Consider the following 14,386-nt stretch of genomic DNA (forward strand, 5'->3'; position numbering starts at 1 on the left):
ACGTCTGCCATAGATTCATCTTTCTTTTATTTGCACGGTTGAATAATAGAGCAATCAATGAAAGAAGAGAAAACTCTAGGAAAGGCTTTTAAAAGCCTTTCAGCTGCTATGCTGTAAGCTTTTTCAGGCCCATAAAGGAACCATGTTTCAGACTGAGGAACTCAAACGTCACCCTCACATTTTGCCATTTTGCTTCCTGCACTTTTGAGCTTCACCGGCTCCTACCAACATGTATACAAGTGATAAAGATCTGGTAAACTGGGGCTGTAGGCCTCTATAATGACTCTAAATTCTTCAAGAAACTTTCGGGTTTCTTTCTTGGGTTTAGAAAATTGTTTAACTGTAGCGCTTAGTTCAGCCATTGACCGAGGAGTAAAAGATGCCTGAGGAGGATCGTCTGCAACCTCAGGCAGTTTCGTCTCAAATGGTAACTTTTCAATAGTCTCCTCAGAGTGGAAAGGTAGTTCAGCAGGAGAGTTAGCACAATGTGAGTACGTAAGCAAAGGAGGATAGAGAGGAGCAGCAAGAGTCACATTAATCTCATTATCCATCATTTTGGGTAACTTGTGTCTTCAATTTTTCACTGGGATTTTGTATTGCGGTATTTAATAAAGCTATTTTAGAATTTTAAAGTCTTTTGGAAGTTTCTGAATACCAATTAAGGTAGGCATCCCATTCTGTTTATTCAACTTGGGATCCCTTGCTCTTGAGCACACTTCTTAAATGAGGTGTATGTCTAACTAGAATGTTCCCCATAAAGGCCATGGTAATCCTAGGTTGTCTTTGGTAAGATTTTGCCATTCCTATAAATATCTATAGCTCCCAGGACTGTGATTCTTAAACATTAAATAAGCAGATGTGCCAGGGGCTAACGTGCTCAACTCTTTGGATGTAAAGGGTCTCATTTCTTTTAACTAGCTCTTTGGGTTCCTGAGAGTGAAACTAGTAAGTAAAAGGGATACGCCACGGGCTCCTATCCCAAAAGTCTTTGGGTTTGGTGGTGAGTGCTCTAACAGCTTTTAAGTGCTTGACCTATGCCTACCAATGTTTGCAAATTTCTGGCTTCTGAGATTTCTATAAGCAATTAGCATTTATCTACACAATACCAGAAAAACAAATATGTGCACCTTAACACACCATCAGTAATCAGAGAAATGTTACTATTAACTAGCTGATAGAAGGCCATGTCTCCTACCAGCAATTACCAGCACGCACCACATCAGCAGACATGAGCAAATGGGGACTGAGGACTGAAACTGATAAAAGGACTAAACCAGAAAACCCCAGTAAATGAGGACTGCAGACTGGAACATGGGAAAGGGATTTCAAGCAAGTGGGGAATTGCAGACTGAACAAAAGAGAGACTCGTGTATCAGATGGAACTGTCTGCCAACTCAAGCTGACCCACTAAGCCCTGGATTGGAAAGTTCAGAGAAACTTACCCATGGACCCTCAGAATGGTGAGAAAGTGAAATCAATGGGTTCAGAGAGTACTGTCCATGTTTTCTGTTGTCCCCCAATGTCTTCAAAAATTTGCTTCAGATACAGTCACTACCACCAAATCTGTTAAAAAACAAAAATTCAATCAAGCAAATTTAAAGATCTGATTGGCTTTATTCACCAACTCATGAATCAGACAGCATCCATGCAGCAAGTAGAACAGAGCTACAAGGAGCTGTATAAAATGGAAGGTTTTATAGGCAGAAAGGGACTGGGGCAAAGTGAAAAGAGTGGATTGTTTTAGGCTAGGTCCCCTTTCCTTAGTGCAAGGCTGGACATCTCATCAGGCAGATATCCTCAGTAGGGTTGATCAGGATATTCCAGACAGTGAGTTACTGATTCTACTCCTGGGAGAGGCTGAAGCTGCAATTAGGTTAGATCTTGGTAGGATTTAGCATAAGTGACTCCATTTAGGGCTATTATTTCTTCTTAGCACTGCTCAATTGACCACTGAGACCCTATACTCAATTGTCCAATTTTTTCATTCTACTTGTCATCTCCAGATACTCTGTTTCATTACTTATTATAATTTCTACCTCTTTATTGATATGATAATTTTGTTCATGTGTTGCTTTTTTAACTTCCTATAGTTCTTTGTTTTCCTTAGCTCATTGAGCATTAGTATGACAGTGGTTAAGGTCTTTGTATAGTAAGTTTCATAATTATCTTTTGTTGGTGATGGTTTCTGAGTATTTATTTGTTCTTTTGAGTGGATTATCTGTCACTGTTTTTTGTGTGTGTGTTTTGTGATTATTTTCAGAAAAAATTGGGCATTTGAAAAATACCCATCTCACCTAGTGTTTGTAGCCTGGTTCTGTGCCAGGGAAGTCCTCCACTAATCAGCTGGGCCTTGATTCTGCACCTTAGAATCGACCTGAGGAGAAAGCTTAAGGTCTGCTCAATCTTTTGCTCAGCATGCAGCTTATCTGGACCTGTGTGTGGCTTTTTAGATTTTCCCATATACACAACTTCTTTTATTTATTAATTCTTTAAAATTTTATTTATTTATTTTTTAATTGCAGTACCATTGGATTATAAGATTTTATAGCTTTGGATGTACATAATAGTATATTTCAAATTCTGTGTAGATTAAATCATGTTCAGCACCCGAAAACTAATTATAGTCCATCCCCTCACATGTGAGCCTAATCACCCCTTTTGCCCTCCCCCCTTCCCCTATGGTAACCACCAATCCAATCTCCAATGCTATGTGTTTGTTGTCATTGTTTTTACCTTCTACTTATGAGTGAGATCATACCGTATTTGACTTTCTCCTTCTGACTTATTTCACTCAGCATAATACCCTCAAAGTCCATCCATGTTGTCACAAATGGCAAGATTTCATCATTTCTTATGGCTGAGTAGTATTCCATCTTGTATAAATACCGCATCTTCTTTATCCATTTGCCCCTTGATGGACACCTAGGTTGCTTCCAAGTCTTGGCTATTGTGAACAATGCTGCAATGAACATAGGGGTGCAAGTATCTTTATGTCTTTGTGTTTTCAAGTTCTTTGGATAAATACCCAGCATTGGGATAGCTGGATCGTATGGTAGATCTATTCTTAATTTTCTGAGGATACTCCCTACCACTTTTCATAGTGCTGCACCAGTTTAGCAGCATATTTTCAAGTATCATGTCTGACCGGGCAAGGGAAACAAAAGAGAAAATGAACAAATGGAACTACATCAAACTAAAAAGCTTCTGCACAGCAAAGGAAATCATCAACAAAATGAAAAGACAACCTAATAGCAGGGAGAAGATATTTGCAAACCATATATCAGATAAGGGGTTAATATCCAAAACATACAAAGAACTTGTACAGCTCAACAACAAAAAAACCAACAGTCCAATTTAAAAAATGGGCAAAGGATCTGAACAGAGGTTTCTCCAAAGAAGATACACGGATGGCCAACAGGCATATGAAAAGATGCTCAACATCATTAGCTATCAGGGAAATGCAAATCAAAACTACAGTGAGATATCACTTCACCACCTTCAGAATGGCTATAATTAGCAAGACAGGAAACAGCAAATGTTGGAGAGGATGTGGAGAGAAGGGAACCCTTATACACAACTTCTTTTAAATCTCTTAATTTCCCAAGGAGGTCCCTCCTTGGGACCTTTGATGGTCTATTGTGTGTCTCCACCCATAATCTCTCACTCTAGTCATCTGTGGTTCAGTCTCCCTGCAATTTTTTAAGTGCCTGCTGCTTTTCCCTTTTATCCCAGTTAGGCAAAACAGACCAGGACCTCATGTAGCCCCTGAGAGTTTAGAATATTCTAAATAATGTCTCCTCCACTGCCTCCAGAATGAAGGAGGAAATTGGGAACTGGGCTGATGCCTTAGATGGTTTATTGTGTTTCTCCCATAATCTTTTGTCCTAAGTATTTGCAAATTAGTCTCCATCCAGCTTTCATGAGGAGTGGCAGCTAATTCTTCCTGCCCGAGACCTGAGTTAGGTGACAGAGGCCAGTTCTTCATTAGCCCCCAGACAAGTTAGAGTGTTGACAATAAGGTCAGATTTACTCCCTCTGGATTGAGAACGGGAACTCAGGACTGGGTTGTCACCTCCTCCTCATCCAGACCAGGCCACATGCAGGAGGGTGTGGGGCAAGGGTGAGCAAAAATGCCACAGAATTTTCTACCATTTTGAATGTGGCTTTTTCCAGATTGGATATTTGCTTGCTTCCTGTATGCCTTTGGCTAGTTTCCGAACCTCCAATTTTTGGGTTGTTTTTGGATGTCTCCATGAAGGATCAAGACTGGGGCCCTTCCTAGTCTGCTTGTTTTGCTGATGTCACTCCAAACTAATCATTTTTTTAAAACTTTAAGAGATAATTAAAACTATATCACTCTAGCAAACATGACGTCTAGGTGGTCTACAATCTGTCCTTAATAAAAATCAAAGAAACAAATATTATCTAGGTAAATTTATGTTTTTTGAAGAGTAGCAGGAGGAGGAAAAATACTACCCAATTCATTTACTATATCTGTAATAATCTCAATACACAATTATGCATTAACAGTATAAGAATTTAATAAACAAATATCATTGTGAACATATATGCAAAAATCTATAAAAATAAATAGTATTCAGCCATATAATAATTAAGAAAAAAAACCTGGCATAGCAAATTAAGATTTCTAGCAAGTTGTTTCATTGTCAGAATTTCATTTTTGAAAAGTGATTATTTCCCAGTTTCACGGTTTCTTTAGTTTGCACAATTGTGTACATCTGTATAACCACCATCATAAGAAGATACAATTTTAATTGTCCCAGAACATTCCTTAATGCCCCTTCATATTCATTCACTGATTTTTCTACTTATAAATTGATATATATAGTTTTATATAACTTTTTTTATTATTATGTATTAATGCAGTATTATTTATATATTACGTAAATTATTACTTTCATTTTATATAATACAAATAAGCAATATGAATATATAATGCATTATTTATATGTGTATATGTGTGTGTGTGTATGTATGTATGTTATAGACATTTCAATTGGGATTCTTATGAATAGGGCTTATTATGAACATTCTTCTACAAATATTTTTGTAGATATATATATACATTTGTGTTGGTAAATACTTAAAAATAAAATTGGTGGATCATAGGAGGGTTGCATCAACCACATATGACTATCCCACTTGCTCTAGATCCTTGCAAATATTTAAATTTTCCAGTATTTTTTTAGATGTTCTGGTACCTGGAATAGAGTAATATGCACTTTCCAATGACTAATGCTCTTGAACACCTTGCCATTTACTTCTTGGCCATCCATATGCATGTCTTCTTTTGTAATGCTCAAACTTTTCTCATTTTTTGAGTTTTTAATGTTTTTTTGTTGACTTTTAGGGACTTTTAATATAATTTGGATACGAGTCCTTTGTCATATATATATATATATACTGTGAGTACTTGCTCCTCAGTCTGCAGATTGTCTATTCATTTATTCCGTGGGGTCTCTTGAATTTTAAATTTTTATTAATTTTATTTATGATTCTTTTTTCTTTTATGATTAGTTCTTTTGGTGTCCTAAGAAATCTTTGTCTATTCCAGGTGTGATTTAATTTTTAGAAGTCACACAATTTTAGCTCTGAGATTTAGATACATAATCATCTTGAAATATTTTTTAAGTGTAGAGTATGGTTAGTTTCAAGATTTATTTTTTACTATGGCCATCCTGGTTTTTTTATTGAATTGACTTGGAGCCTCAGAATTCCTTTTAATTTAATATATCATATTTGCAGATTATCTGATGAGAAGCGTACAAGACAGAAAAACGTGTTCACCAAAATTCAACTCCACATTACAATATTAATGAAAAAATAAACAACCTCTTAGTAACCTGAGAATGGAAGCAAACTTCCTGAAACTAATAAAAAATTTATATGTATATAAATATATATGTATAGACATAAACATAAATGTAATATGTATATATATGTAATATGTAATATAAACATGATATGTAATATACACGTGAAATGCAATTTGTAGGCTTTAATACTCCGAAATTTCAATTAAAATAAAGATTAAGACAATTGTTTGGTTTGAACTTTTTTAATTTAACATTGTAATGAGGTACAAAATAATGCAGTAAAACAAAAATAAATAGACAATTTTTTGAAATTAAAAAAGTTTCCTCATTTGAAGATCATATAATTATGTACATAAAAATGCAATAAAAGCTATCAGAGTTTTTTTTAATGTGACAAGATCATCCTTAAAATTTAACATCAATATTGTAACTTTACACTAGAAATCATTTGTCAGTTTATGAACAGACAGCTCACAAAAGATTAAGCTTAAACATATGCATTTAAAAGTGGGTGATTTCACTCATATGTGGAAGATAAACAAACACACAGAAAAAGAGAACAATTTAGTCATTACCGGGGGAAGGGAGTGGGGGTGGGTACAAGGATGAAGGGGCACACTTATATGGTGACTGACAAATAATAATGTACAACTGAAATTTCACAATGTCATAAACTATTATGACCTCAATAAAAAAATCATTTTTCAGTTTAAAAAAAATATGCATTTAAAGATATTTCACTTCAATAATAACAGAAGATATGCAGATTATTATAACACTTACAGACCCAATCCAATTTTATATTGACACAGGAATTGATAAACACATGAATGTAGAAATTTATAAAATGAAGGATAATTCTGTAATTCAAATGAATGATGCATAACTGCATCTCTCCACATATATCTACAACATTAAAAATTGTGTGTAAGTGCCAGCTTCATAAGAATATGCATGATATATCATATGTCTAAAATATTAAACTATTTCAGGTAATAATAAGTAATTTTTTGTGGATTTATGCATTTTTTAACCAAAAACAAAACGATCCGTTTTTTCCTCTCTCATGGTCAGTGAAAGAAACTAAACAGGAAGGATTTTAGTGAAGGAATTTGATGCTGGGCATCTAGGGATCACCTGCAGGTTGCAGCCTCTGTTCAGGTGTAATTCAGAAGTGACCTCCACTGGAGCATCCTCTGCAGGAAAGAAGACAATGGATTCTGGAAAGCTGCTGCAGGGAACGTGGCTGCTCCCACTTCCGAAATGTTGATTCATGGTTCCAACTGTCAAATGGAGACAACAGTGACTTCCGTTCCTCTTCCACATCTCAAATCACTGCAGCAGACCTCAAACTGACCCAAGAGCTAACGCTTGCAGAGGACGGAGGAAGCAAGGAGTATGGGGAATCATTTTTGTTGTATTCCAAATAGAAGAATGGTGAAATGGAACTTGAGTACATTGGGGAACGGGGTGGGGGGAGGGCTAAAGGGGTGATTAGGGTCACATGTGAGGGGATGCACTATAATTAGTGTTTGGGTGGTGAACATGATGTAATGTATCCAGAATTTGAAATATGATGTACATCTGAAAAAAATAAAAATTAAAAAACAAAATCCATAGTATTCACCACAGAAGGGATTGACTAACGTTGACTTTATGTTACTGATTACTGCTACAGCTGGAGAAGGGGGGAAGACCAGAGATGAGATTAGGAAAGGCACAACGGCCACATTTCTAACCGTATTTTATATTTCTTTTAAAAAAGTGTTATAGACAAATATATAATTTTAAATAAGATTAAGCCAGGTGCTAGGTGTCTAAATGTGTGTTATATTATCCCCATTCTTATCTGTATATTTGAAATATTTCAAGGTATTGCCTTTATTCTTTTTTATAAAGTAGTCTGAATTTGAAGGATATACCTTGTGTCTATTGATAAGATTGATAAGCTGCTATAAAATTGAGGATAATTATCTAGTTGGATTCTTGGTAGTCTTAAAGACTGTCCAAAAGAAATCTCCCTTCATGGATACATCATGACCCACTATAAAGTGAGATAATGAAATACATTCTGTAGGCATATTTCTAGGTGGCAGATTTTTACTATATTTTATTTATACCAGATTCATTACAATGAATGATATAGTGATTAGATTTTGAAGTAAAAATTTGTGTTTTTATTTAATACTGGCAGATAAGTCTAATTTTTCATTTGTGAGTTGAATTAACCCCTTCTTGGCTTCATGCCTTTATATGCAGACAGCAGACGACAGTGTTCTACTGTTAAAAGCTTATCGTATCACAGGTGACAATTGTACACCAAGCATAGGCTGACTGCGGTTAAACTGGTGTGCAGCTCAGAGAGAGGACGCTTTACAGCCATGAGGCTCAGTTCTGTGTCCGGTGTTCTCATGGCAGCCAAACAACTTGGTCTCCTTTGATTTTGCTAATAATAGGTCCTTACTGATGCCTGAGAATTTCCCTCAATTCCTTTAATGGATTCGGGATCTAATTAAACACGTGTTCCAAAGGGGAAGGATAAAGTTTTAACTCTTATTAATTGGAAGGCTGTTTAACAAAGCTCTGTGGGTGTTCGACTTAACCAAACTCATTAAAGTTACTCGCCACAATCCCAGAAGGCTGATTTAATGAGCCCTTGACTGCTCTTCCAATTAAGGCCTTTCTGTGCTTGGAGCACTTATTTACCTGTGATTAGTGCTTTTCTGTCCTTGTTAGTGAAAATCCCATCTCCACTGATGTAAGAGAAAAAAAGTGATTCAAAGATTCTTAAAATTTATCTAGACTTCCAGGCCCTTGGGAATGCTATTCAATTTCTGTTTACCAATTTCATTAAAGATATATTCATTAACAGAAGACTCCACAGTATCTCTCAACACATTTTAGAATGTATACAAATACAAGTATATCTATATAAGAGATATCATAGTACGTGCAAAAAAGCCAATATTGATTCAGAAGTGTTGTATGGACACCTACCAAATCTAGAAGGTGAAGGAACTGCTGTTACTTCTAGTCTCTCTTTGCTTCTTAACAATTTAATATGTGAGCATTTAAAGAAACTAAAGAGGAAACTCTTAGGCAATCTTCTACCCAATTATTTTATTCCATTGTACTACATTTGTACAAAAAGAAAAGATGGAAGCCATCAGACTTTTTATTTCTTAAGTCCTTTTCCTCTCTTAAAGGCTGTGGTATATGACTGATATATTCACTTCCAATGGTACGGAGGCATCAGAGTGCTGAGGCATGGTGGACTTAAGACATGCAGATGCTGATCCAAAGACACAGAGCCCCACGTAGACAGCCTCTCTGATTGTAATATGCACCATGCTTAATGCCATGCCAAAAGATTCTTATTAAATACCATGATATTTTGGGTTTGTTTTTCTCCAATCCCCAATTTAGTTGCTTAAAGCTCTGAACCTGACTGTAGACCTTCTCTCATCACCCTGGGTTTCCTCTATTTCCCTTCTGCCTAAATTTGCATGCAAGCTCAGCATTTCACAGATTGCCCCCTGAAAGTGAGGAAATGTGGCCCCAGGAAAGCACACACCCTGGGAGAAAGTAAGGAAATCTTCTCCAGAAAAAATGGAAGTAAAGATTATTTTGTTTTGACACTTGGATTTCAAACATTTTGTTGAGTCATTAGGTCAAGTTGTTATGTCACAGCTGTAGTTTCTCCTCGTAATAAAAACCAAAATGTGAGGGAACACCCCATGAAAGCACACCTGTGTGATCCTGTTGTATGACATGAGGGGGAGTGAAATGTGTTTCTTTCTGCAGTCATGCTTTGGTCATAAATGTCCGACTACCTCATGCATTTCCAGACAGGACATTTACTAAAAGAAAATGCCCCGGCCTATCTCCTGCACTAATTTTGGAAACAAAGTCAAAACAAGTACAGATGGTATTGCAAGGATTTAACCACCTCCCTCAACACAACTAAAGACCTGCCTTCTACATTCATGACCCAACTAATTTCCCTGACTGAGCCAACCCACTGCTCTTCTTTTTTGTTGAAATGGGGAAGTCAGAGGAGAACTGAGTTCCTAGCTACCCTCAAGACCAATATTTTCCTAAATTTTGTTGTATTTCTTGTAAATGTCTATCCATCTACATGTGGGGCCATAAATACCTATGGTTTGGGACACTTGTAGGAAATATCAGGGGAGAGTTGGCAAAACGCTGCTCACTTCTTTTTGGGCCTATGTGGCACCCTCTCTCCAGAGCATCTATATGTAACAAATAAATATGATCATAGAGTAATGCGTGGAAGAGTTGTCTTTTTCCAGATTTGGATTATTATGAAGAATAATCCCAGGAAGAGTCTCACGTTAATTTCCTGGAGTCGATGTGTGAAAGATTTTTATTATTTATAATCAGAAGTCAAGTTTTGGGCTCGGGTTGCTCATGAATTTAATTTTCCTACGTTATGCTGAATTGTTTTTCAAATAGGTCCAATCAATTTATCCACTTACCATCCATTGTGAGATTTTGTTGATTCCTGGATAGCTCATGATATTGTGAGTCTTGATTTATTTGTTTTTCTTTTTTTTTTTTTTTACAGTTGGCTGTGTTTGGTGGTATCTCATTATGATTTAAATTTTTATTTCCCTAATTTCTGAGGTTGAACAACTTTTTATCTGTTTACTTAATATTTTAATTTCCTCTTTGAGAAATGCATTCTTCTAGTGTGTTACTACTTTAACTATGGTTTGTCTGATTTTACCTTACTGATTTGTCAAATTTATTTTGATTATGTGGTAGGTGTAGCACTTGAATGGGATTTGACAATGAAAAATTTAGGAATTTTACAGTAATTTGGCTCTTGTCAAAAATCATTGAATACAGATGTGTCACTTAATGACAAGGACGTATTCTGAGAAATGCATCTTTAGCTGATTTTTTCATTGTGCAAACATCATAGAATGTACTATGCAAAGTTAGACGGTATAGCCTACTACATACCTAGGCTATATGGTACTGATCTTATGGAAACACCATTGCATATCGGGTCCGTTCTTGACTAAAACGTCATTATGTGGCAAATGACTGTATTAAAAAAAGGAAATGTAAAGTTTAGAGTATCCAATTGCCAGCAGAAGACATTCTGAAAAACCCAGGGGTCACTGTGTCAGCTACAGAGAGACTCTCATCTTCAAGCAAAAGAGAGACTATGCCAAAACTCAGATCCAGGATTTAATTGTAAGGATGTGGAGCTGCACATAGAAAGGAGTCTCTCTTTGCTTGGAGGCCTATCTAATACGTGACCTGTGATGAGTTGCTCCAACATGGATAACTGCTTTTCTGAAGACACCCCCTCCCATTATTGCTCTTAGCTCAAGAATGATAGCAGCGATCAGAATATAATCTCTGGTCTGGGAGGAGGTATCTAGACTTGGCTGGAATGTACTATCAGAATACCTGAGTACCACATGTGACAGTATTTCTTGACCAAGTTGGCCTTGGAGGAGCCATAGCATTTGTATCTTTAGGGGAAAATTATTTATGTGGTTCGCTCATCATAACCCAGGATACTAAATTTGATGTGAACCCAGAAAGTATTAAAAGGTTGGAAATAACAGTGACAAAGTAAATGCCATGGAGATGACAGAATTGCCTTGAGAGAGCATCAAGTGAAGGTCAGAAGGCTCAGGCTGCTGGGGACATTCTATCAGATATGTCACATAACGTCCAAGCACCCACCACCAATTGTGGCCCTTAGAAGAGCCCAGAGGGCCCCTTCTTCACCATGGCCATTAGGAAGGTTCTGATGAAGCAATAATCCCATCTTTGAAGAAGCTCGATGCTTGCAGTTTTCTGCAGACAGAGTTAACAGTGGGGTGGGTAAATGCCATGGTGTCCGTAGGCATAATGGTATTCCAGGATGCCAGAGCAAGTGTCAGTGGGAAGATAGGTGTGATTACCCAAATGAGAGTTAAGGACTAAATGATAACTAGGGGATCAAGCCCAACCAGGATTTATAGTGATGGCTAATAGGTCACAATATACATAAAAGCAAGACAGATGTACAGCCCACAAGAGTCTTGCTTGACAAGAATACCCAAAAAACAAACAAACGAAAACCTATACATCTGTCAAGCAGAAGGCTGACATCAACCAAAGTTGAAAACCACAGTCTCTCATCCAGGCTAGAGATCTAAGACAATTCACAGATCCAGAGTGCATCATTTCAAGGTTCCTTCCAGGAAGCACTGTGACTTCACCAAATACATAGACAGTAAATATTTCTCAACTCATTCTGCCAGTGTTCCTGTAGCCACTTTTTAGAGTTACTTCACTGGGGAAGCAGGAGTATCTGAACTTACCAGATATTATTAGTTGTAATATCTGAACTGACATTGATATCAGGGATTTGAAACATCATCATTGTTCTCTGGTTAGAATAGGAACATTTGGAGACCAGATGATAAATGAAGTGTGGACTCCAATCCATCTCCCAGTGGGCCAGTGGTTATTTTCATGACACAAAAGTAAAATGGGGATAGATATATATAACAACAGCAGTGTTCTCCTTTGATTCTCTGAGCTGTGGAGTTAGGGTCATCCTGGTAAGGAGAAGTGCAAGTCCCCAAATTACACTCCTGTAGGTAGGTTAGTAAAATTGGTAGTGATAATGCATCCTAGGAGGAATTACCAAGATTAACATGCTCATCAAGAATGTAGGGATATTGGACTCCACCAAGGTCCTGCTCAATTTACCAGTACAGCCACCCCCCAAACTCAACTGATTCTCATGTGTGACAGTACAGTGATGAAAATTTAAGTCAGTAGTGGCATCAATTGCAGATGCCTTGCTGAATATGGTACTTTTGCTGGAGCATATCAAAGTTTATCTGGTATTTGGTATGTGCTTATGATCTGTAAAGACGAGTATGAGTTAGTTGGTCAAGGGGAAGAGAGAATCAGCCCCTCTAATGCTCCAGCCTATGATTCTCTCAGCCTGTTGGTCACCAGAGTCTTTTATTACATGCTCACCTCAAGCCAGCCACTGTGCTGACCAGCTCCAGGGCACACCCTGTTTGTGCTCTGTGTTTCTGACCTCTTTCTACAGGGATAATGTGTCAGAGCACACAAAGCCTGAGAATGTAGATGATTTACTAAGGGAAAATGTTGAAAAATGGGAGACGGGCACCAACTGATAAAGGCGGGCAGTTTGTATGAGTTTCAGAAGATGGTTCTTTGAGGTTGAGCAATCAGTTGAATTTAGTACATGACCCTTTGGTAACATACCCCAATGCTATCCCTCCTTCCATCACTCCTTCCCTCCTTTCCTAAATCCTCCTTCCCTGGAATGACACTCCCTAATAGATTAGCACTTGGACCATTACCTGCATCTGTGCTTCTGGGGAGTACAGGGCATAAACGTCTGTTTCTGAAATTTATGTCTATCCATTACTCTTACTAGTTTTATATTGCCTTAATTCCAGTCAGGGGAGTTTTTGCAAACTCCAGCTTCTTGAAGTTATTTTATCTTTGCTTGTCCTTTCCACAAAAATAAAAAAAATACTTATTAATATCTTTTCATTAAACAGTTGACAACTTCCGTTGGATTTTTATTGTGATTAAACTGACTCGTTTGATCATTCAAAGAATGATTTAAATCAAGTGATTTTGAAATTGCAGTCCGTGAACATTTATTTGAGTCTTTTTTAATGTCTCCCTCAAATATATAAATTTGTGGGCGCTCAATCTTTGCTTATTTCTATTTATTTTAAATTTTGGTTGTTGGTTATCTAAAAAGCCACTCTGAAACTGCCACCCAATATAAAATAGAGGAAATTAACAGCAGTTTACTTGTGAAATGTGGCCTCTCCCTGCCTCATTTTTCTACTTCTACCACAAGAAGAAAGCACCATCCTATACCCAGCATTCAGTATCGTCTTACTCTCAGTTTTATTTAGTTTTATCTTATCTAAATGTACATATTAAACATCTTTTGCTTCAGTTGTTTAATGTTTCATATGTTTTTTTTAAAAAGCTGTTATGCCATAAGCAACATTTTTGAACTTACTTTATAATATGATATCACCAAGATTCATTCTATGTATTTTGGATTGCTGGAGTTTATTGATTTTAGATATTGTAAAATATTCCATTTTGTGAATAAAATATGGATTATTTATTGACACATCTGAGAATGGATCTTTAGAATTTCCATATTTCTGCTATAAAGAATAGTTTTTTAAAAACATTCCTTTTTACGATCTTTAGTGTACTGGAGCAATTCCCTTTGGGTGTATACTTAGAATAGCTGGACTCTACAGAATATGAATGTCTGGTATACATGTGGTGCCAATCTCTCTACTAAACTGATCATATCAGTGTGCATTCCTATCAACGGTGCTACATTGTTATGCCCGTGAACATCTTCATCAGCATTTGGTATTGTCTGAGCCTTCTATTTTTTCTACTTGAATGGGGGTGAAATCTCATTACTGGCCACTATTTCGGATGTTTATGGGCCGTGGAGTTCTCCTTTTCAATGAAATGGTTGATCATGACTT

The sequence above is a fragment of the Equus caballus genome, chromosome 21, assembly GCF_041296265.1.
Source record: "Equus caballus isolate H_3958 breed thoroughbred chromosome 21, TB-T2T, whole genome shotgun sequence".
NCBI lineage: Eukaryota > Metazoa > Chordata > Mammalia > Perissodactyla > Equidae > Equus > Equus caballus.